Source organism: Chanodichthys erythropterus, chromosome 12, assembly GCF_024489055.1.
Source record: "Chanodichthys erythropterus isolate Z2021 chromosome 12, ASM2448905v1, whole genome shotgun sequence".
Classification (NCBI taxonomy): Eukaryota; Metazoa; Chordata; class Actinopteri; order Cypriniformes; family Xenocyprididae; genus Chanodichthys; species Chanodichthys erythropterus.
In genome coordinates this window covers 57,267,641-57,291,480 of record NC_090232.1, presented here as the reverse complement: position 1 = coordinate 57,291,480, position 23,840 = coordinate 57,267,641, and the positions used below count along the sequence as shown (strand labels likewise).

Here is a 23,840-nt window from a genome sequence, read left to right as displayed (position 1 = left end):
CTCAACCCTGGAGAACTGCAAATTCAACACCATCAAACTACTGAACCATCAAGACTTTCAGTAACACTTTAGTATAGGGAACACATAGAAACTATTAACTATGACTTTTCCCTCAATAAACTCCTAATTTACTGCTTATTAATAGTTAGTAAGGTAGTAATTTGGTAGGATTAAGAATGTAGAATAAGGCCATGCAGAATAAGGCTTTAATATGTTCTTAACACTCTCGGGTCGGCGGTCACGCCGGCTTGATCACCGCGTTTTTTTTTTTCTAACCAGTGTGAAAGAGACTCAAAATACTCTGTCAATGTTGCACATACAATTAAGAGTTATACACCATTTTAATCTGTGGAATATCTTCTTTTATTTGTGTACACTCAGAGTAACAACAAAATGTTGTGTGTAAAAAAGGCCACCCTTCAGAAATGGACTCTCCCAAACTCCCCCGCCTCTGTCCGTGACTGGGACTGTTCCAAAACTTTCCGGGGAGTTGGAAAACAAGATGATATGGAGAGATACTGCGTAGAGGTGCTTGATTACTGTAAATAATAGTTAGATTCGTCAGAAGTGTTGCAATCCAAAGATTTTGAGGATTATGTGTGTGCGTGCAACTAATTGTAAGTACATTTGCATAGTTAAAATACGTTCATGAGAGAGATTAAAGATCGCCATCGCGGCATTCCGCCTAAATGTTTACATTGTTAAATATGTTTGCACTTTATATTATCACGTAAATTTTACATGATCCTCCCGTGTTATTTATCTGGACAGTATTTAATGTTATATCTGTATTATATAGTGTAGGATTAAAACGTGTTTCAGGGAACATGTACAGGCATGTCTATTTAGTGAGTCAGACGCATGCGCTGTTAACACTACATGCGCTGGGCACGCAGTACAGTATTATAATCATTTGTATAGAGTTTGTATTTGTGTAATTATATAATTAACTTTGTCTAGTTTTCTAATACCCTGATTATCTTTATAACCAGTATTCAAGTACTCACTTATAGATCTAGTACCGTTTATAGATCTGTGATTGTTTATTTATATTTTATATATTGTTTATGTTTACAGAACCACACACACAATAAATCATCTACAAGTACCCTGGTGTGAGACGTTATGTTCTAACCGGACATCCTGTGGTCGTTCAATTACTCCGAACCAAAAAAAGAGCGAACAGTAGTTTTTTCATTGTGCTTTTTGTAAAATAAAGAAAACTAACATGATGCGTGATTTCTCCTCTCCCTCTGAACGAAGTCCAATCTGATAGTTCTCAGAAAATGAACTGTAACTTAGTGAATACTAATGACAAAAAAAATTAGACTTATGTCTAAAAAAAACATTGAAATGTCAGGTTTTAAATCATGTAAGTCAAATCGAAAACAAACCTTCTGTGTTTATGTAATCTGTATGAAAAGAGAGCCATGTCAGAAGTCCGTGATTCAGCTCATTATCCGGTAATGCGGCCATGCCCGCCGAGCGAGCGCTGTTCAGACGCAAATTGGCAATACATGCATTCATCGTCTCAATCGTGTATTTATGGTCTTGAAAAGTGTTTATCTGGATGTAAAAGTCATGGTTGGCGAGCTCTAGAAGACATGCAGTTAATTCCGGTTTTCTTTTCTTCTATAGATGAATTTTAGATGAGTTTTTGTTTCTTCAGCGCCCTCCGGCTGCAGTATGAATTGGAAACTCCATTCATGGAATAGCCTCTTCTTTTAGATGAATTTGTGGACTAAAAATGCACAGAGAGCGGCCTCCGACTTCAAGGATGAACTGAAAACACCAGCGCTCATAGTAATGACAATGAATATTAAATAAATATAACTCCTCTGTATAGAAAATTGACATAAGCATATGAGAATCCAATATTTCTCCAAATGTGCATGCTTTTAAACTAAAAGCCTATATTCAGACTCTTTGCATCACAGAAATACATTATATTTAAAAGTATAATATAAAACCATTACTTTATATTGTAATAATATTTTTCTGTCTTATATCATGATGAGCTTGAGACATCACATAAGGTTTTTTTTTTTCACAGCCTACCTGACTGAAATGCCTCATTAATATGCAAGTCATTTCAGCTCATTACTATGCAATTCTTTTGTCTTCTCAGGTGAGAATGGGCCATTATTCAGTGGTGATTCACGCCTCCACGCATACTGTGTTTCTTGGCAAAAAGTGTCTTACAAAAACTAAATCAATATATTGTTTTATATGAAGGAGTAGGCAGCATAATTTTTACATAATTCTGAAGCAAAAACTCTAGTCTATAACCTCCAATACCCAAAAGTCTTGTGAACACAGATTTACTACTTTTTTTGGCCTTATTTCAGTGACTTAAGTTTTTTGTTTTTTCAATAACCACGCATAAATGTTATTCCTTCAAAAACACAAACATGTACATACATGTTCCTCACATATTATTGTAGCCTAGTTTGTGCTGAATACAGTGTAATGACACTTTTTTCCATCAATATGTTTATGAACAACTGAAAAAAGCACAAATGTCAGGGCATGTCAAAACTTCTCCAGGCCCCAAATCATCCTCAGACTCCAGAGGGTTAAGTTCTTTATTCTAATCGCGATATAGTGTCTGTGAACATTAAACCACAAAAAGATTGTTTAAATATGAATCCTGCAAGTTTTGTGTCTCAGTGTTTTGAAGAATACGGAAAGTGGAAACATGTGCAAGGTGATCATTTGTGTTTATAAAGCATATTCATTTGTATTTTTGTAGAAAATGACCGATCGTTTCACTAGATAAGACCCTTATTCCTCTTCTGGTATCATTTAGAGCTCATTGAAGCTGCACCGAAACTCTAATTTTGACCTTCAACCGTTTGGAGAGACCATTGAAGTCCACTATAAAGAGAATAATCCTGGAATGTTTTCATCAAAAACCTTAACTTCTTTTCGACTGAGGAAAGAAAGACATGAACATCTTGGACGACATGGGGGTAAATTATCAGGAAAATTTTATTTTAAAGTGGACTTATCCTTTGTGAACTACGCCAGAGGCATGCACACCTCATGCACCGGATGCTGTGTGCAAGGCAGTTGGACAAAGTGGTGTATTAGAGGTAAAAAATTATATAAATACTGTTCGGATTCTCGGACAAAGCGATCGGTTCATGTCTTAGGACATCAATGTGTTGTCATGAGCCTCAGGGTTTAATTTGCATTTGTTTGTGCATGATTTTTTTTTACTCTCATAGATTGTGTTGCCATTGACATGCATTATATGAATTGTATGCAAATGACCTGGAGTTTGATTTTGTGTCTACCGAAAGTCTTGCAGGAAGACGTTTCATCATCTATGTATATATACAGTGGGTACGGAAAGTATTCAGACCCCCTTAAATTTTTCACTCTTTGTTATATTGCAGCCATTTGCTAAAATCATTTAAGTTCCTTTTTTTTCCTCATTAACATACACACAGCACCCCATATTGACAGAAAAACACAGAATTGTTGACACTTTTGCAGATTTATTAAAAAAGAAAAACTGAAATATCACATCGTCCTAAGTATTCAGACCCTTTGCTGTGATACTCATATATTTAACTCAGGTGCTGTCCATTTCTTCTGATCATCATTGAGATGGTTCTACACCTTCATTTGAGTCCAGCTGTGTTTGATTGGACTTGATTATCAAAGCCACACACCTGTCTATATAAGACCTTACAGCTCACAGTGTATGTCAGAGCAAATGAGAATCATGAGGTCAAAGGAACTGCCTGAAGAGCTCAGAGACAGAATTGTGGCAAGGCACAGATCTGGCCAAGGTTACAAAAAAAATTCTGCATTTTCCCAAAAAGACTCATGGCTGTATTAAATCAAAAGGGTGCTTCTACTAAACACTGAGCAAAGGGTCTGAATACTTAGGATCATGTGATATTTCAGTTTTTCTTTTTTAATAAATCTGCAAAAATGTCAACAATTCTGTGTTTTTCTGTCAATATGGGGTGCTGTGTGTACATTAATGAGGAAAAAAAAGGAACTTGATAAAATGATTTTAGCAAATGGCTGCAATATAACAAAGAGTGAAAAATTTAAGGGGGTCCGAATACTTTCCGTACCCACTGTATATATACACACACACACATACACACACATACACACACACACGTACAGTGCCATCCACAATTATTGGCACCCTTAGTAATTATGAGCAAAAGCAGCTGTGAAAATAAATCTGCATTGTTTATCCTTTTGATCTTTCATTCAAAAAAATTCACAAAATTATAACCTTTCATTTAAGGAAAATAATTGAAAGTGGGGGGAAACTTACATTATGAAATAAATGTTTTTCTCCAAAACACGTTGGCCACAATTATCGGCACCCTTTTATTCAAAACTTTTTGCAACCTCCTTTTGCCAAGATAACAGCTCTGAGTCTTCACCTATAATGCCTGATGAGTTTGGAGAACACCTGACAAGAGATCAGAGATCATTCCTTCATGCAGAATCTCTCCAGATCCTTCAGATTCCAGTTCCATGCTGGTACTTCTCTTCAGTACACTCCACTCATTTTCTTTAGGGTTCAGGTCAGAGGTCTGAGATGGCCATGGCAGAAGCTTCATTTTGTGCTCAGTGACCCATTTTTGTGTTGGATTTGATGTTTGTTTTGGATCATTGTCCTGATGGAAGATCCAACCACAGCCCATTATTGGATTTTTAGCAGAAGTGTTTGGAAGGTTTGGATTTTTTATCTTTTGGTATTTGATAGAATCCAACATACCATGAATCTGAACAAGATGTCCAGGACCTCCAGCAGAAAAATAGGCCCACAACATTAAAGATCCAGCAGTATATTTAACTGTGGGCACGGGGTACTTTTTATCCATGTGTGCACCAAACCCATCTGGTGGGTTTGCTTTCAAAAAGCTCTTTTTTAGTTTCATCTGACCATAGAAGCCAGTCCCGTTTGAAGTTACAGTCTTGTCTGACAACTGAATATGCTGGAGATTGTTTCTGGATGAGAGCAGAGGATTTTTCTTGAAACCCTCCCGAACATCTTGTGAGGATGTAGGTGCTGTTTGATAATTCTTTTAGGCTTTCTGAGACTCAAGACTCAACTAATCTCTGCAAATTTTCCAGCTGTGATCCTTGCAGAGTCTTTGTCCACTCAAACTTTCCTCCTCACTTCACATTAGGACGATTTAGAGACACGTCCTCTTCCAGGCAGATTTGTAACATGTTAGTTGATTGGAACTTCTTAATTATTGCCCTGATAGTGGAAATAGGGATTTTTAATGTTTTAGGTATTTTCTTACAGCCACTTTCTATTTTGTGAAGCCCAATCATCTTTTGTTGCACATCAGTACTATATTCTTTGGTTTTACTCATTGCGATGAATTATTACGGGAATTTGGCATTTGTGTTTCCTCATGTCATGGCTGGACAATTTCATGCTCCTAGTCACCCTGGTGTGCTAAAAAAAAAATGTAAATATGAATGAGAATATACTTCAGAGATATTTTACTCATAAGAATTTCTAGGGGTGCCAATAATTGTGGCCAACATGTATTGGAGAAAATTTATTTCATAATGTGAGTTTCCCCCCACTTTAAACTGTTTTCCTTCAATGAAAGGTTAGAATTTTGTGAATTTTTTGAATGAAAGATCAAAAGGATAAACAATGCAGATTTATTTTCACATCCACCTTTGCTCATATTTACTAAGGGTGCCAATAATTGTGGAGGGCACTGTATGTATGATATATGTATGTATATATACACACACTCCTATAAGAGATCTCTATGTAAATAAATTCAGTAATTCAATTAAGTATTATTTACCATTTTGTATTTTTTTCTATTTTATTTATTATTATTATTACTATTGTCATTGTTGTCTTAATATTTTATGTATGTTCAATTATTTTGGCAGAAAGGATCATTATGGGTGAAAAAGTTGTCATTTTAATTGTATGAAGCAATTGTTTGAAAAAGTTTATAAATATTTTTTTTTTTTTTTTTTTTTTTTTAAGTGTTACAAATTATTTGCTCTTATACGATCATCTTTGTATCTCCAGTTTTCTGCGTCACACAATCCTTCAGAAATATTCTAATATGCTGATTTGCTGCTAAGTAAACATTTCTGATTACCGGTGTATTATCAATGGTGAAAATGGCTGTGCTGCTTCATATTTTTGAGGAAACTATGAGGAAACAAAATTGTCCATACTTAGTGCAGAACCATGCATCATTTATTAATATTTCTACACGGCACCCTGCAGACAGTACTGTGATTCTTCAATCGTGCCATCTACAGTGCGTGCAGAATTATTAGGCACCTTGATTTTCTGATTATTATTTTTTTTCCCAGGCACTTCTTACCAATTAATCTTAAAACTACTATTAAGTTTGTATTTAATCATTTAGAAGTGATAATTGTTCAAAAAGACTGGAAATGAAAAACGCCTTATATTCAGGTGTGCATAATTATTAGGTACATTTTCTTTTACAGATAAAATGAGCCAAAAAAAAAAAAAAAAAAAAAAAAGATTTAACTCAGTCTCAGACTGAAAAGTCAAAAATTATTAAAAACCGATGAGGAGGATGCAATTAGACGGTATCAAATATTTCATGTTTCGAAAAATTTCATGTTTCGATAATTGCTGAAGCTTTTATCACGGTATACGGTGTTATCACGATATTTAAATAAGTTGCAAAAAAGTTTGTAATATAACTTTTTTTTTCTTTTAACAAAAATAACTGAACATATAAATACAATAAAAGTAATACAAAAAAAAAGATAAAGTCAACAAATGTTTCAAACAGATTAAAGTGGAAAATTATATTTTTTATTTTTAAATTATAAAGAACAATAGGTATCACTTTACAATAAGATCTCAATAGCGTTAATGCATTAACTAACAACAATGAGCAATAGCTATTTTTTTACAGAAGTTATTATTCTTTGTTAAAGTTAGTTTAAAAATACAATTTTTCATTTTAGGTGAGGTCCATTAAATAATACAGTTACAACTTTTGATTCTAATGAGTTATTAAATGTTGAAATTAAGATTAATAAATGCTTCAGAAGTATTTTTAATTGTCAGTTTATGTTAACTAATGAATTAACTAATGTTAAATAATGGAGCCTTATTGTAAAGTGTGACTGAACAAAAAAACATTAAAACAATATCTGGGGCATGTTGTAGTCCAGATTAAAATATAAAAAATGATTAAGTTTGAAAATAAATAGATTTACATCTTTAAGAATTTGGTGCTGTGATGAACACAATAGTAAATACAAAAATCTGAATGGCTGTTTATATTGTAGTAGCCTAGCAGCTGCTTTGTTTACAGGGGTTACCAGGGTAACCACAGCATTTCTGCTGTTCCATCAGATGCAATATTAATGAAATTCTAGAAACTACAATTAAGGCATTACCATTGGCCAGTGAAATGCTCATTGGGTCAGCAAGGTCAGACAAAAACGGGTGGAGAAAAAAATAAATTTAATGTAGAACAATGTAAATGGCGCGGCAGGATTTTGAACAACTTCCTGAGTCATAAATGGGTGCCGCGGACAGGCACTGAATGGTGGAAAACAATGCGTTTGAATTTTAAAGGGAACCCCTGGTATTAACACTTGTATGGCATTGTTGAGTGTTTGGCATGGTAATGAGTATGACAATGTGATTATATTTGGTCTTGCGGAATAGATCTGCTACGCTGCAGCTGTTATTAGCCTGCCCATTAGAGTTTCATGGCAGAACTTTGTATTTATTTAATATTTGGACCGATTTGGACAATGGGGGGGGCGCCATTTTGTTTAGCTGTACAGTGTGTTCTACGTTGATGACGTGCTGAGAAGATGCTGCTGTTTTACGCCATTACAGATATCTCGAGCATCACAGCACACACAAGCTTTAAGGCAGTCTGAGATGTTATGGGCTGTCCTCGTTAGTCTCCACGACAGGTGTGGCATTTGGTTAAAGCATACACTTAAATCCATCAGTAAATGTTAGCTCTTTCAGTAGCTGTGGTCTACTAAAAACCAAGGGCATCAGGGTTAAAGTGAAGTCAACAAAGACGCGGTTCTTTAGGAACTTTTATTCATTCACATTCTTCACAACTTCCCATTCTTTTCTCCTATTCTTATCGCTAGTAAAGCAGTGAAGAATTGCAGCGCTTTTCTTGTTGCCCATCGACTGAAAATTACAACAAAAAGCTGCACAACGTGGCATCGTATATTATAGTGTTGTGAGAGTCACAACAGAGTTGTGTTGCCGTAAAAATAGCAACATAGCAGCATCAGCAGCTCACCGAGTACAACCATTTGACATCATCGATATAGAACGCACTGTGCAGCTAAGAAAAATGGTGCCCGCCATTGTCCAAATTGGTCCAAATATTACATGGATTTTTTTTTTTTTTTTTAATGACATAAATCATTCAAGGGTTTTCTACTACATATTTCAGTAAGAGACATAATTTATGTTATATTAAGCTATAAAGTGTTAATACCAGGGGTTCCCTTTAAAGACTGTGGTTGATTTTCCCCTGTGCACCTGACTTAAGTTTACCTGGTTACCCAAACACCTATGAATAAGTTTATACTCTACTAAGCCCACTTCAATGTCTGTTCGAGTCGACCAACGTCTCGGCCTGTTTGAGCACTATCACCTGGTAATAAGATCTTTAGTGCTCCACTAAACATCATCACTTGAGTATAGAAGTAATATTCTCTAGTGTCTAGTCTGCTGCGCAGCCTAAAAACCAAACAGACTTCAGATTAGTGCTGCACGATATACCGGTACTAGAAAGGTATTGCGATACCCTGCTTTTAAAAACGGTTCGGTTCTTCATTTTATTAGTACCGGTACTTTTGAGTGCCAACTGTATTTCCTAAAGTGCGACAGCAGGGGCACTGTGCGTGCAGCGCGCTGCTTCTAAGGCAAATTGAGTGCGTGTTTATTCCTCTCAACTGCGCAACGGCTTTTATGGTGACGAAACGAGAGGTATGGTTGCAAATACAAGTGCTCTTGCAGACCGTCCACAAATTGTTGAGAAAGCAGATGCACAAAGCGAAATATGGCATTATTTTGCTTACATTGCCGACAGACAGGGCAAGCCCACGGACACCACAAAGCCCATCTGCAAAAGATGTTACAAAATAACGGAAGCAAAGGGAGTCAAAAGCATCTTGCCGCCAAACATCCCTATTTGTACAAAGAATTTTAAGAGCGACAGGTTAGTGAATGTGATACCAGCATTACGTTTATGCTCTCAAACATTAAATGAGTGTTATTTATTTATTTTACTCGTGCAAGCAGACCTGAGGTGTATTATTGAGTCTAAGTTTATAAGTGATATAAGTGGTATCTGGTTGTAAAAATAAAATTAATTTAAAAATACATAAATATGTGAAGGGTATATACAGTTATTTTAAATCAATTTATGCTTTAATAACATTGCTAAGTATGCTTAGTTTAATAACTAAGTATTTACAGTAATCTAATTTTTACAATAATCTTACTGTCAAAAATACCTACATGTATAAAGAAACAGCAAATAATTTACAAATTTTATTGAGCATGAAAACAATAAACATTAAAAATTATATTAAATCTAACCCTAACTTCACGGCAATGAAGCTCAAATCCAGAATTATCAGCCTGCACACTGGTGAAGAAAGAAGTTCTGTTATATGTTATTCATTTACTTTTCCTGCTGTTTTAGGATTTTGCAGTAGTATCGTTTAAGTATCGGTATCGTGATATTTAAGTTAGGTATCGTATCGAAGTCAAAATTTTGGTATCGTGACAACACTGCTCCAGACTATGCCCTAGAATATGCTTTAATCACAGAGAATCCCACCAGCAAGAAGAATACAACACTTTATAGGATATGAACATGACAAATCATTCTACAATATGATAGGTTCTTAATATGTCAAACCCTTCTGTTACTAGGTAAAGCAAGATCTGCCCAAATCATGCATTTATTAGTTCGTTGATTACTCAATATGATGGGGCTGTTATATTTAGATGGTTGTCTAGCTGTCCCTAAGTTTAATTTCCCCTTTTCTTATATTTAGACATGATTCAGACACATACTGACTTAGGCCCAAGGTTTGAGAACATTTAGGTTTCTAAAGCATATAAATGTTATCCCTGCAAGGAAAAAATAAATATTAGTTATGATTAATTAAAAAATTCCATCACAATGACTATATTAGCCTGGTTCTGTCAACACTGCATTGGCTCCCTATTAAACATTGCATACACAGCAATGGAGTTTGAAACTCAATGTATGTCTTTTCCATGTAATGAACTCTTGTTATTCAACTATGCCAAGGTAAATTCAATTTTTGATTCTAGGGCACCTTTAAAAGCTTCTTTCTTTTCACAGACATTAAAAATATGTATTAAATATAATAATGTGAAAAGAAAGAAACCCTAGAATCAAAAATTGATTTTACCTTGGCATAGTTGAATAACAAGAGTTCAGTACATGGAAAAGACATATATTGAGTTTCAAACTCCATTGCTTCCTCCTTCTTATGTAAATCTCATTTGTTTAAAAGACCTCCGGAAAACAGGTGAATCTCAACATAACATCATTAATATGTATGCCCCCAATATTTGCATATGCCAGCCCATGTTAGGGAGCGAGAGATTTAAAGGGGCCGCACAGCCTGAATCGGCGCATAGTTAACCCTCTGGAGTCTGAGGCTGATTTGGGGCCCTGGAGAAGTTTTGACATGTCCTGACATTTGTTCTTTTTTCAGTTGTTCATAAACATATTAATGGAAAAAGTGTCATTACACTGTATTCAGCACAAAATAGGCTACAATAATATGTGAGAAATATGTATGTACATTTTGTATTTTTGTTTATGCGTGCTTATTGAAAAAAAACAAAAAACTTAAAATCACAGGTTAAAAAAAAAATAATTTTATATGTGTGTTCACACAGCTTCTGTGTATTGGGGGTTGTAGACTAGAGTTTCTGCTTCAGAATTATGTAAAAATTATCCTTCCTACTCCTTAATATAAAACAATAGAGAGATTTAAATTTTCTACGACACTGTTGGTCAAGAAACACAGTATGCGTGGGGGGCGTGAATCCTCATGTATAATGGGTGATTCTCACCTGAGAAGACAAAAGAATTGAATAATAATGACCTGAAATGACTTGCATATTAATGAGGCCTTTCAGTCAGGTAGGCTGTGAAAAAACCCTCTCTGATCATGCTGATAACAGGATTAAAGTCCACTCAGGACAAAAAAAAAAAACATGATGTGTGATCTCATGCATGCACGTATTATTGCACATGATATGAAGAAAATTTTGTATAGGCCTATGTTAAATTACACTACCAGTCAAAACATTGAACACATTGCCATTATAATGTTTTTAAAAGAAGTCTCAAGTCTCTAACCAAATAATGGTTTTCTATTTTAATATACTTTAAAATATAATGTATTTCTGTGATGCAAGCGTCTGAACATTCCTACCTCTAGGGCATTTTATATAGGCTACTATATTTGTTATATTATAGAGCCTAAATGTTGATGTGCAGTTGACAAACTATACATCATTAAAAAGATCTAAGACTCAAGCTTCACATTTTGACTCTTAAAATCTTATATTGACCATAATTTCTTAATATGCTTAAAAACATACACATTTGGAGAAATATTGATGGATTCTCATATGTTTATATCAATTTTCTATACAGAGGAGTAATATTTATTATTCTATATTTATTGTTATCATAATGAGCGCTGGATGCTGTGTTTTCAATTCATCCTTGAGCCGGAGGGCGCTCTGCCCCTTTTGTCCACAAATGCCTCAGTAAAAGAAGAGGCATATCATGTGACAATCAAGGAACTAACAGAGGCAAGAGATCGCTAAATATGGCTATTATAAACACTTTTGAAGACAATAAATACACGATTGAGATAACAAATGCATGTATTGACTGAATTTGCGTCTGAATAGCGTTCGCTCCGTGGGCAAGGCCGCATTATCGGATAATGAGCTGAATCACGGATTTCTGACATGGCTCTCTTTTCATACAGATTACATAAACACAGAGGGTTTGTTTTCGATCTGACTTACATGATTTAAAACCTGACATCTTAACGTTTTTTTAGACATAAGTGTAATTTTTTTGTCATTAGTATTCACTAAGTTACAGTTCATTTTCTGAGAACTATCAGATTGGAGTTCGTTCAGAGGGAGACGAGAGATCACGCATCATGTTAGTTTTCTTTATTTTACAAAAAGCACAACATTTTGTTTTTAGTCTGAGTGTACACAAATGAAAGAAGATATTCCACAGATTAAAATGGTGTATAACTCTTAATTGTATGTGCAACATTGACAGAGTATTTTGAGTCTCTTTCACACTGATGAGAAAAAAACCACGGTGGTATCGTCAGACTTCAGAGTGTTAATGATGCCCCAAAATAGGCAGTTAAAAAAATTATAAAAAAAAAAAAAAAATCTAGGGGGTATTTTGAGCTGAAACTTCACAGACACATTCAGGGGACACCTTAGACTTATATTACATCTAAGGTATTGAAAAGACGTTCTACGGCACCTTTAAATTTTCCAAAGCTATGTGATCTGTGGAGGTTTGAGCAATGTCGCCCATCTTACTATATTATCCTTTCAGCCAGAACAACAGAGGGAGCTTGTCAATGGAAAACAGGAGTTATGATGCTGTTATGATCACCAGTTGGAACTCCGATGAACTGTAATAAAGTGCATGCTCTCCCCTTCATTGCTGCCGTGAAAGTATCGCTCCCGAGACTATAAGGTGTATCACAAACAAGTTGGTACTAATCCATCCTTGAGTAACAACTTTTTAGCAAAACCTTTGTTTTGTAGTCCCTTTACATTGATCCTCATTCACAAAGCAGTCTTGAGTAAAATGATTTGCACAGACATAAAGTAATTAAGGTATATTTTGAGGTGCATTATCTTCAAAAACTGCATGTCTAATGAGACCGTTTTGGTTTAATGGGGATTTTTAAAAAAAAGGAGTGGGTGGATTTTTCTAAAAAAAAAAAGCATTCACCTGAAAAAAAGCATGTTTATAAAAGCTACTTAAATATGCTAACTGAACTAAGGCCTAATCCTGCCTTAATATGTTATCTTAATAAATATTATATCACAACAATGGAAACATTTGGATTCACGATGAATGAGACAGGTACATGAGCATGTAAATTTAATGATTTGTCTGCTTTATATTCTGTTTATTTGAACTGGTCACCAGATTTTCTGTGAATTTAACAATAAATTAAAAGTGTTTCCGCCAGAACACACTTTCGTATTCTTCAAAAAGCTTACGCTGTATGTCCTATGCCTTTCCTATTCAACTTATGGAACGAACGCGGCGCCAGTTCCGTTTTTTCCTTAAGTAGAATAGGGAAGGCGTAGGACATACAGTGTAAGCTTTTTGAAGTATACGAAAGTGGAAGCACTTGCAAGGTGATCGTTTATTTATATAAAGCATATAAATTTATTTATTTATTTTTTTAGAAAATGACCAATCGTTTCACTAGATAAGACCCTAATTCATCGTCTGGTTTTGTTTAAAACACTTTGAAGCTGCACTGAAACTGTAATTTTGACCTTCAACCGTTTGGGGCCAATTGACATTCCCCATCTCTTCTCTCTATATGCAGAGATGGCCTGAAATTCACCCAAAAACTATATGGTTTTAATGTGAACAATTATCACACAATGCTATACATGTTTGGTATCATTTTAAATGTCTTAATGCAACTGATACAAAGGTCCCATTCCCACAGAAGTAAACACGAAGGTAATAAGGTATTAAAGGTGCCCTAGATTCAAAAATTTAATTTACCTCAGCATAGTTGAATAACAAGAGTTCAGTACACAGAAATGACATACAGTGAGTCTCAAACACCATTGTTTCCTCCTCCTTATATAAATCTAATTTGTTTAACACTCTGAGGTATCGTTTTTCACCACGTTTTTTTTCTTACCAGTGCAAAAGAGACTCAAAATACTCCGTTAATGTTGCACATACAATTAAGAGTTATACACCATTTTAATCTGTGGAATATCTTCTTTTATTTGTGTACACTCAGAGTAAAAACAAAATGTTGTGCTTTTTGTAAAATAAAGAAAACTAACATGATGCATGATCTCTCGTCTACATCTGAAGGAAGTCCAATCTGATAGTTCTCAGAAAATGAAATGTAACTTAGTGAATACTAATCACAAAAAAATTAGACTTATGTCTAAAAAAACGTTGAAATGTCAGGTTTTAAATTGGGTAAGTCAAATCGAAAAAACAAACATTCTGTGTTTATGTAATCTGTATGAAAAGAGAGCCATGTCAGAAATCCGTGATTCAGCTCATTATCCGCTAATGCGGCCACGCCCACGGAGGGAGCGCTATTCAGATGCAAATTCTGAGTCAATACATGCATTCATCGCCTCAATCGTGTATTTATTGTCTTGAAAAGTGTTTTGAATAGCAATAGTTAGCGATCTCTGTCCTCTGTTAGTTCGGTTAGTTCCTGGATTGCCTATTCTTTTTTAATGCTCAGGCATTTGTGGACTAAAGGTGTACAGAGTGCCCTCCGGCTGCAAGTATGAATTGAAAACAAAGTATCCAGCACTCACAGTGATGACAATAAATCCTGAATAAATATTACTCTTCTGTATAGAAAATTGACAAAGATATGAGAATCAATCAATATTTCCCCAAATGTGCATGCTTTTAAGCTAAAAGCCTATATGAAATGCCATAGAGGTAACAATTGTTCAGACACTTTGCATCACAGAAATACATTATATTTTAATATAATAGAATACCATTTTTTTAAATTGTAATAATATTTCACAGTATTGCTGTTTTTACTGTATGTTTGATTTACACCATGATGAGATTTGAATCATGATCACAGAGGGTTTTTTCACAGCCTACATGTCTGAAAAAGCTCATTAGAGCTCTTAATGCGATTCTTTTGTCTTCTCAGGTGAGAATCACCCATTATTCATGAGGATTCACGCCTCCACACATACTGTGTTTCTTGACCAAAGATGTTTTAGAAAATTTAAATTTCTCTATTGTTTTATATGAAGGAGTAGGAAGGATAATTTTTACATCATTTTGAAGCAAAAACTCTAGTCAACAATCACCAATACCTCAAATTTGGCCTTATTTCAGTGGTTTTTTGTTTTTTCAATAACCACGCATAAACATTATTTCAAAAACGCAAACATGTACATACATGCTCCTCACATATTATGGTAGCCTAGTTTTTGCTGAATGCAGTGTAATGACACTTTTGTCATTTATATGTTTATGAACAACTGAAAAAAGCACACGTCAGAGCATGTCAAAACTTCTCCAGGCCCCAAATCAGCCTCAGACTCCAGAGGGTTAAAAGATCTCAGAAGAACAGGTGAATCTCAATATTTGCATATTCCAGCTCATGTTCAAAGCATTACACAAGGGCAGCCGGTATTAATGTCTGGATGTGCACAGAATCATCAGACTAGGTAAGCAAGCAAGAACAATAGGAGCAATAATAACTGACATGATCCATGATATCAGGATATTTTTAGTGGTGTTTGTAAATTGTCTTTCTAAATGTTTTGTTAACATGTTGCTAATGTACTGTTAAATGTGGTTAAAGTTACCATCTTTTCTTACTGTATTCACGGAGACAAGACTGTCATTTTCATTTTTTAAACACTTGCAGTCTGTATAATTCATAAACACAACTTCATTCTTTATAAATCTCTCCAACAGTGTGTAATGTTAGCTTTAGCCATGGAGCACAATCAAACTCATTCAGAATCAAATGTAAACATCCAAATAAATACTATACTTATGCGATTAGACATGCTGCATGACGAACACTTTGTAAAGATCCATTTTGAGGGTTATATTAGCTGTGTGAACTTTTTTTTATGTTGTTTAAGGCAAGCGCGAGCTCTTGGGGTGTGGAGCACGAGAATTAAAGGGGCCGCACACCCTGAATCAGCACATTTATAATGATGCCCCAAAATAGCTGAAACTTCACAGACACATTCAGGGGACACCTTAGACTTATATTACATCTTTTAAAAACATGTTCTTTGGCACCTTTAAGAGTTTAGAGATATTTTGCTTTATGTGGTATGTGACCCCTTTCACAGGGTCTTTCATGCAAATGGATTTCTGTCGCCAAAAAGGTGTAAACTACCAAGTCTGGGACCCTGAATAATGCCAATTCCCATTGTAAACCCATGCTTCCATTTGAAAGAAGTTCCTGTCTTGGTCTGAGTATTTAAAGAGATGTTGCAGGAGGCTCAGGGCGTGATTCTGTAGTCAGATCAGCCCACACTGCTGAATGTCCAGGACACTCAGCAATGTGCATTTTTCTAATGTCAGGTATGAATCTTTTACTCTATTTCTGAGCATTTGATGTTTTGTATTGATCATCTTTGAATTGATTATGTAATCGGCATGATACATTTACCTGACTAATAAATTGTTACATTTGGTTTCATTCTGACTTACTCTGATATTATTGACTTCAGTAGATTACGATGCAAGAGAGAGTTCAAATGTTAATTTCCTTTGTTTTGTCAAAGAGTAGCCTTCTCTTGGTCCAGACAGTCTGGCATCAGTCTTACAGAAGGCTTTAGATTCTGTGAGCTTTTTTTTTTATATATAAAGCTCTTCTGAAAGATTGGTCCTGCACGGAAATTTTGTTAGGGGCATCCGTATGCTATATAATAAACCATTAGCCCAGGTAAAAAATAATTAAGAGTGGATCAAGACATGGGTGTTCAATTTCACCTCTACTTTTTGCACTTTATATAGAGCCTCTTGTGCAGTGAATAAGGCAGAATGAAAGCATCAAAGGCATTGGCATAAATGGAGAAGACCACAAATTGAGATTATACGCTGATGATATTTTGATTTAAATAAACCCAGTAACTAATTTCCTGAATTAATGAACCTTCTAGAAAAATGTGGTAGATATGCAGGATACAAACTAAATATCCAAAAAACACAAACTTTGATTTTTAATTATACATCTCCAAAACACATTATAAATGCCACTAGTTCAACTAGTTAATAATCTTAACAAAAATTAAAAGTGACACAGATGGAACTACATTTCCTTCCTTGGCCTCAGTCAAAGAATTGACTCTGTAAAGATGAACATTCTTCCACAATATCTCTATTTATTTCAAGCACTCCCTGTAGAGATTTCCTCAAAACAATGGTCAGAATTAAACAATTTTCAGATTTATTTTGCAAGGGTTAAATTTAACCCAGGGTTAAATTCAAACTCTGCAGCTCTCAACCGACTAAGGAGTTATGGCATTACCCTATTTTAGGGATTATTTCTATGCAGCCCAGTGTAAACCTTTAATTAACATATGTAATCCAACATATCATGCTAGATGGAAAGATATTGAACTCTCAATAATGAATGTCCCCCCAATTCAGGCAGTATTAATACAAAAACTTGGGAAGATTTATATATTAGGTGAAAATCTCCATCTTCAGAAAAATGTGTTCATTAAATTCTGGACCAAGTGGGTCGAATATATTAGGCCATTACAACCAGACTTTGTGGAGGTTTTACATCCACATCTTACATTATGATACAGGAAATTGCTGACTTTATAGAAGAAGATGCCAGACTTTTGTGCAGCGTAGTAAATGGCCCAACCCTGAAGAAGTTAAAATAAACATGTAATAATTCAAATTATCTTATAATAGTAATATTCATATTATAAAAGTGTATGTATATATCTCATGTTGCCATTCTGTACACTGAGTTTTAGTAGCCTATATATTGATAAATAAGTAACATAAATACCTTGTGAATATTCATTGCACTTATCTGTTCTGTTCAATGTTATTTTCATATAGAAGTCCAAAATTATATATTTATAACTATGCAGTGTCATAAGTACATCTCTGACGTTTGTAACAAACCAAACAGTTTGAAAATCGATAGAAAATTGAGCAAGTTATGGTTATTTAATGCACCATTAAAACACAATGTTACGTGTGAGCGAGCCGACTGTAACAAGATTTCTGACAGGTGCGGACGTTGACCTCCACACTTTATGACTGTATGTGGGTTTTACAAATATTTAACGAATGAAAGGGACTTTAAAGAGCTTGTGACAAAATCCAGTAACTTCATTGGATCCTCAAACTGTCAGTCAAACCTCAAAGATTAAACCACAAAGTTTGGAGATCTCTGCTTCTTTGCAATGCAAAGGAAAATAAAGATCTGATCTTTGCTCAAGAAACAGTATATCTATAAAGGCTAATGTTTTATGTATTTAAAGAGTGGAGAAGAGTCTTAGTCTGATGTTTCATGTCTAGTTGTAGCCTATATGCTATGCTATATAGAGGATGCAAGTTAAATACAGCCTTAATATTAAATTATCAAAATTAAATTTAAGTCAAATTACAAAGGCAGTATGATTAAATATAACTCACATATTTCAGGTCTAATAAAAAAATAAAAAAAAAACATCTTAAAACTACAGTTCATGGTACAACAAGTGTTTTGGTACACACTTATTTTGAACTTTCTATTCATCAAAGAATCCTGAAAAAAAATATTGTACACAAATATTGGGTACAATTGTAAACAATAAATGTTTCTTGAGCAACAAATCAGCATATTAGAAGGATTTCTGAACGATCATGTGACACTGAACACAGGAGTAATGATGGTGAAAATTCAGCTTTGCCAACACAAGAATAAATTACATTTTATAAATTTACATATTATAAATTGTAATAATATTTTACAATTTTACTGTTTTTACAGTATTTTTAATTAAATAAATGCAGCCTTGGTGAGCAGACAAAACATCTTGTAAAAACATACTGATCCCAAACTTTTGAACAGTAGTGTATATGTGTGTATAATATACAGGTGCATCTCAATAAATTAGAATGTCATGGAAAAGTTAATTCATTTCAGTAATTCAACTCAAAATGTGGAACTCGTGTATTAAATAAATTCAATGCACACAGACTGAAGTACTTTAAAGGGCACCTATTATGCAAAATTTTTACATGGTGTTTGACCATAAATGTGTGTTGGCAGTGTGTGAGCAAAACCACCCTAGAATGAGAAAAATCCACCCAGTGGTTTTTTTACCATCTCAATAATTCATAAGCACTGTCTCAGAACGCCCTGTTCTAAGATTGCTCTCACTATGACTTAGAATTGCGCTAAGCCCCACCCACGTGGTTTGATTGACAATCTGGTTTTGGCATAGACCCCGCCGTCGGTGATCTGTCAACCATCCTCCATTGTTTCAACGACAGCCGGTAATGTCTCCTAAGTAACATAAGTGTTCTGTTGTGGGATGTAATAATGAACATAGTAGTTTTCACTTACTTCCGACATCAGAGCCACTGAAAATGCAGTGGATGGATTTTATTTACGAAGGAAAGGCGCCACTCAAAATTCCAAAATACGTTTATGTTTGCGCGAATCATTTTTTGACGGACTGTTTTGAGAACAAGGGTCAATTCAAAGCAGGTCTTACTTCAAAGTTAATCCTCAAGTGTTGATCGTTGCCTACTGTTCGCGATCCAACGTCACCTCCAGAAGAAGTAAGTGTATTTAATGTTTTTTGAGCAAATAGTCATTTCAGTCGATGTCAGCCAATTCAATAACAAATGCGTCTAAAGTTGTTGTCGTCAACGTAGAATGTCTGTGTATATAATTTAAACCTTGTTTGTATAGTGTGTATCTAACGTACTTAGCAAACGTTATCACAGTATTTGTGTTTGTGGTTTCAAAAAATTGCACGAACGTTATCACAGTGTGTGTGTGTGTGTGTGTGTTGCACATCCATAATTGCAAAGGGGACACGATTAAAACTCTATAAGTACATAAATGTATCAAATAACCATTCAGAGACGTCCTGCTCCATTCTCAATTGTGTTTCTTCTGCCGGAGTCTCTTCATCATCTGGGTCTGATTCCGGTTCAAACATGTACGGCTGAATGCCATACAAAACAGCGGGTCTTTCACTCTCAGCCATTGTTTATTGCCATAGGTATGCAAGTTACGCCCTCATCCAAAGGCAGGGCGGGGATATGCAGCTCATTTATATTTAAGGTGGTACACACCAAAACAGCTCTTTTTAAAACAGGCCCCAAAAATGACATTTTCAAATGGTTATAATAAATTAACTGTGGGGTATTTTGTGCTGAAACTTCACAAATACATTCTGGGGACACCCAAGACCAATATTACATGTTGTAAAAAGGGGCATAATAGGTGCCCTTTAACACTAGCACTACCGGAATTCTATAACTACTAGAACTGCCAATAGCGGTCATTTTGACTGTTCATACCAGACAGCAGTGAATGTCATTTTTTTCATGTTATATTTACTTCAAAGCTTCTATGGTCATGTTTAATGAAAAATGTGGGGTAATTTAAGCATACATAATATAATATGTTCGTGATATTATTGTGTAAGAGCTACTAGACCTCCCACAAAAGCGCATGCCGCAATTTGCTTTCCGCAATTTGCATCCGGCAAGCTGGAGATCAAAGTTTTTCACCGCAGTTAAAATGTTGTTTTTGAAAGTCAAAATGTCAACAAATATAAAATGAAGCAGAATATTTCGTTAGATAAAAACATATTGTGAATTTTGGAAATGATTACATCTGTCTTTATTCAATACATTTTGACTTTTGGAGTTTACAATGCTTTAGCATTATCGGAAATGTTTGGACCACACGAATCGGAAACAATTTTATGCAGCCTCTAATGAAATCTAGAATGAATAAATAGTTCTGTTATATTAGGACTCAGAACCTCAGAATCAGTGTCAGACGAACTGTCAAGAGACATCGCTCTCTGCTCCTCCATCAGACTCTGCATCATCAATGTTCTCAAGCAAGGATAAAACCTCAGTGACAGTCATTTTCTTTCTTGTTGCCATTTTGACGGTAAAGCTAAGTTTTAGCTTATCAAAAGCATACAAAACTGCCAGAGAAAGGTTGCTAGGCAACAGCTACGCACATCTTTAACCGCGGGAAAAAGCGCTGAGGAGATACGCCTGCAATATGTGCGGTCAAATTGACCGCTATGGCCATTCAAGGTAGAAATACTCAGAACTCTTTTGTGTTTTGAAATTTTAATAAAATAACAATGTTAAAATAAAATTTACATTAATTTAAGAAAAGTCATGGAACTGTAGTTATATGGGTTTTATTTCAACAAAGTTATTACATTGCAAATCTTTAAAACGGTCAAAATGACTGCCTTGGTAGTTCTAGTGTTAAAGGATTAGTGCACTTTCAAATTAAAATTTCCTGATAATTTACTCACCACCATGTCATCCACGATGTTCATGTCTTTCTTAAGGTTTTTGATGAAAATATTCCAGGATTTGTCTCCTTATAGTGGACTTCAATGGAGCTCAAACGGCTGAAGGTCAAATTTACAGTTTACAGCGATCCCAGACGAGAAATAAGGGTCTTATCTAGAGAAACCAATCGCTCATTTTCAAAAAAAAAAGTTAAAATTGTATGTTTTAACCACAAATGCACATCTTGAACTAAGTTTGAACTAAATTGTCATATAGTGCAAGTATAGAACAATTAGACAGTTCAAACTTTAACCTGTGGAGGGCAGTAATACACTTGGCAGTGTCTACACTGCTGGAATTCTAATAAAGAAGAGAGCTAGTTCAAGATGAGCATTTATTGTTAAAACATATATATTCCACTATGTCCAACTGCATTCAGCATTCGTCACGAGCCACAGAGTTTAATTTGGATTTGTCTAAGCGAGTTTTATTTACTCTTATAGTAGAAGTTCCCATTCACCTCTATTATTTGACTGACAGACGGCAGCAGTTGGAGTTAAAAATCACAATTTGTGTTCTTGCACTCATTGAAGTATATGCGCGAGACATCACTGCCGTTGTCAAAGCGCGATCAGACCACACTAAGGGAATGCTGAACACAGTTGGACATAGTGGTGTATTAGAGGTAAAAAAATATAAATAAATACTGTTCGGTTTCTCGCACAAACCGATCGTTTTGTGTCTTAGGACATCAATGTGTTGTCACGAGCCACAGAGTTTAATTTGGATTTGTCTAAGCAAGTTTTATTTACTCTTATAGTAGAAGTTCCCATTCACCTCTATTATTTGACTGACAGACGGCAGCAGTTGGAGTTAAAAATCACAATTTGTGTTCTACTAAAGAAAAAAAGTCACCTACATCTTGGATGTGCTGGGGGTAAGCAGATAAACATCACATTTTCATTTTTGGGTGAACTATCCCTTTAATGGAACAACTTGTAAGTGAATGAAAACATTGTGAACATTTCTTATTTGTTTTTTGAATGTTGTAAGAATACCATGAAGAAGAAATGTTTTAATCGCTGTTCAATGAATAAATGTAAATGTAAATGTTTTTACACAGCACGGCCTTTCCCCAGTGCTTTTGAATGCGCATTTTGAATGCTATTTTAGCGTCATTGCTTATAGTGTACTTTTAATGTCAAAGCAGGGCAGTAATGTTAACGTTAGCTGGTATTTCTTCACTAAACGCAGTCCTACGTTTTGAATGTTGCTCTTGTTAAGTGCACTGTTTAGGGCTGCGTTTCCCAAAAGCACTGTGGGCTAAGTCAATCGTTGAGACCATAGGTGGCAAATGCCTCTACTTACTTAGACTAACAATGCTTTTGGGGAAATGCTACCCTGCTAAATGTGATTTTTTTTGGTCTATGTATTATTTCTACATGCAAAAACTAGCCGCTAACACTAACTCCATCCAAGATTAGGTTAACGCTAATACACAGATGTGAATTTAGCAATATATTCGATATTAAGTTTACAAAACAAATCTATAAACTTGTAGTAAAGTTACAAACATTCTTTAATTGCAGGCTGAACTGGATGCTGAATACTAAAGAGTGAGCCTCAACACTTAAGGTAACTTTTGTTGATTTGAAGTGCAAGTTGTATGATGTCTCCTCAGATAAAAGGACACAGACTAGTCTTTCTCTTTTCCAAATCCATTGTTGGTTATATACTTACTTATGTGTGATTTTCTAGGTTTGTGCTGAGTTTCACTGTATCAAAGAAAGCGATACATGCCAGCAAGATTTCAGAGATGATGTTCGACATTGAATGTTTATGATCTGCCCACCGGCAGATTCGTCCACACTAAATACCTCCATCACTGTCTTCAGTGTATATAAAATAAAGTTGGCTTGCTTGTTTAACATGTTAATTTTCATGTTTACATGTCAATAGGAAACAAGCTCTTCATGCTCTCCCAGTGTACATGTGAGACTTGAAATGTAAGTATTCAGTGTATTAATAGAACTGCTATTAGCAGTAAATATAAATGTCTATTTTTAATCTCATTAGTTAAGGATTAGTTCACTTCTGAATGAAAATTTCCTGAAAATTTACTCTCACCCCCATGTCATCCAATATGTTCATGTCTTTCTTTCTTCAGTCGAAAAAAAATTAAGGTTTTTGAGGAAAACATTCCAGGTTTTTTCTCGATATAGTGGACTTCACTGGGGTTCAACCGGTTGAAGGTCCAAATGTCAGTTTCAGTGCAGCTTCAAAGGACTCTACACGATTCCAGATGACAAATTAAAGCTGCAAGCAGGGATGAAAGGGCCCTCGCACCCGGGCTCACCACCACCCGTTGGCCTCAGGAAAACAGCAAACAGTGGGCAACATGCATGTAAGCGAGTAAATACAGGAGAATTAAGGCAAAATCATGTAAAAGTGCCACACTTTCTGCTGCCAACAGGTGGTGCTATAGCTAACTGAATATTGTCA

The 23,840-nt window shown here is 35.1% G+C and overlaps 1 protein-coding gene and 2 long non-coding RNA genes across 10 annotated transcripts in view; 2 read left to right on the top strand and 1 right to left on the bottom strand.

Annotated features, from left to right (window-relative positions):
* The window catches only part of LOC137032195 (MSL complex subunit 3-like), a 435,464-nt gene that overhangs the window by 382,919 nt on the left and 28,705 nt on the right, over positions 1-23,840 (bottom strand). The window lies entirely within an intron of this gene.
* On the top strand, positions 490-17,714 carry LOC137032196 (uncharacterized). Of its 2 annotated transcripts, none has more exons than XR_010896665.1 (3): positions 490-617; positions 1,639-1,803; positions 15,004-17,714. It is a non-coding gene; the product is annotated as an uncharacterized lncRNA (long non-coding RNA). The 2 variants fall into 2 exon arrangements; XR_010896664.1 differs by lacking the exon at positions 15,004-17,714 and adding an exon at positions 2,129-3,353.
* The window catches only part of LOC137032197 (uncharacterized), a 28,714-nt gene continuing 23,772 nt past the window's right edge, over positions 18,899-23,840 (top strand). The window contains exons 1-2 of the long non-coding RNA XR_010896666.1: positions 18,899-22,275; positions 22,928-23,742. This is a non-coding gene — a long non-coding RNA (uncharacterized lncRNA). The remainder of the gene's footprint in view (positions 22,276-22,927; positions 23,743-23,840) is intronic.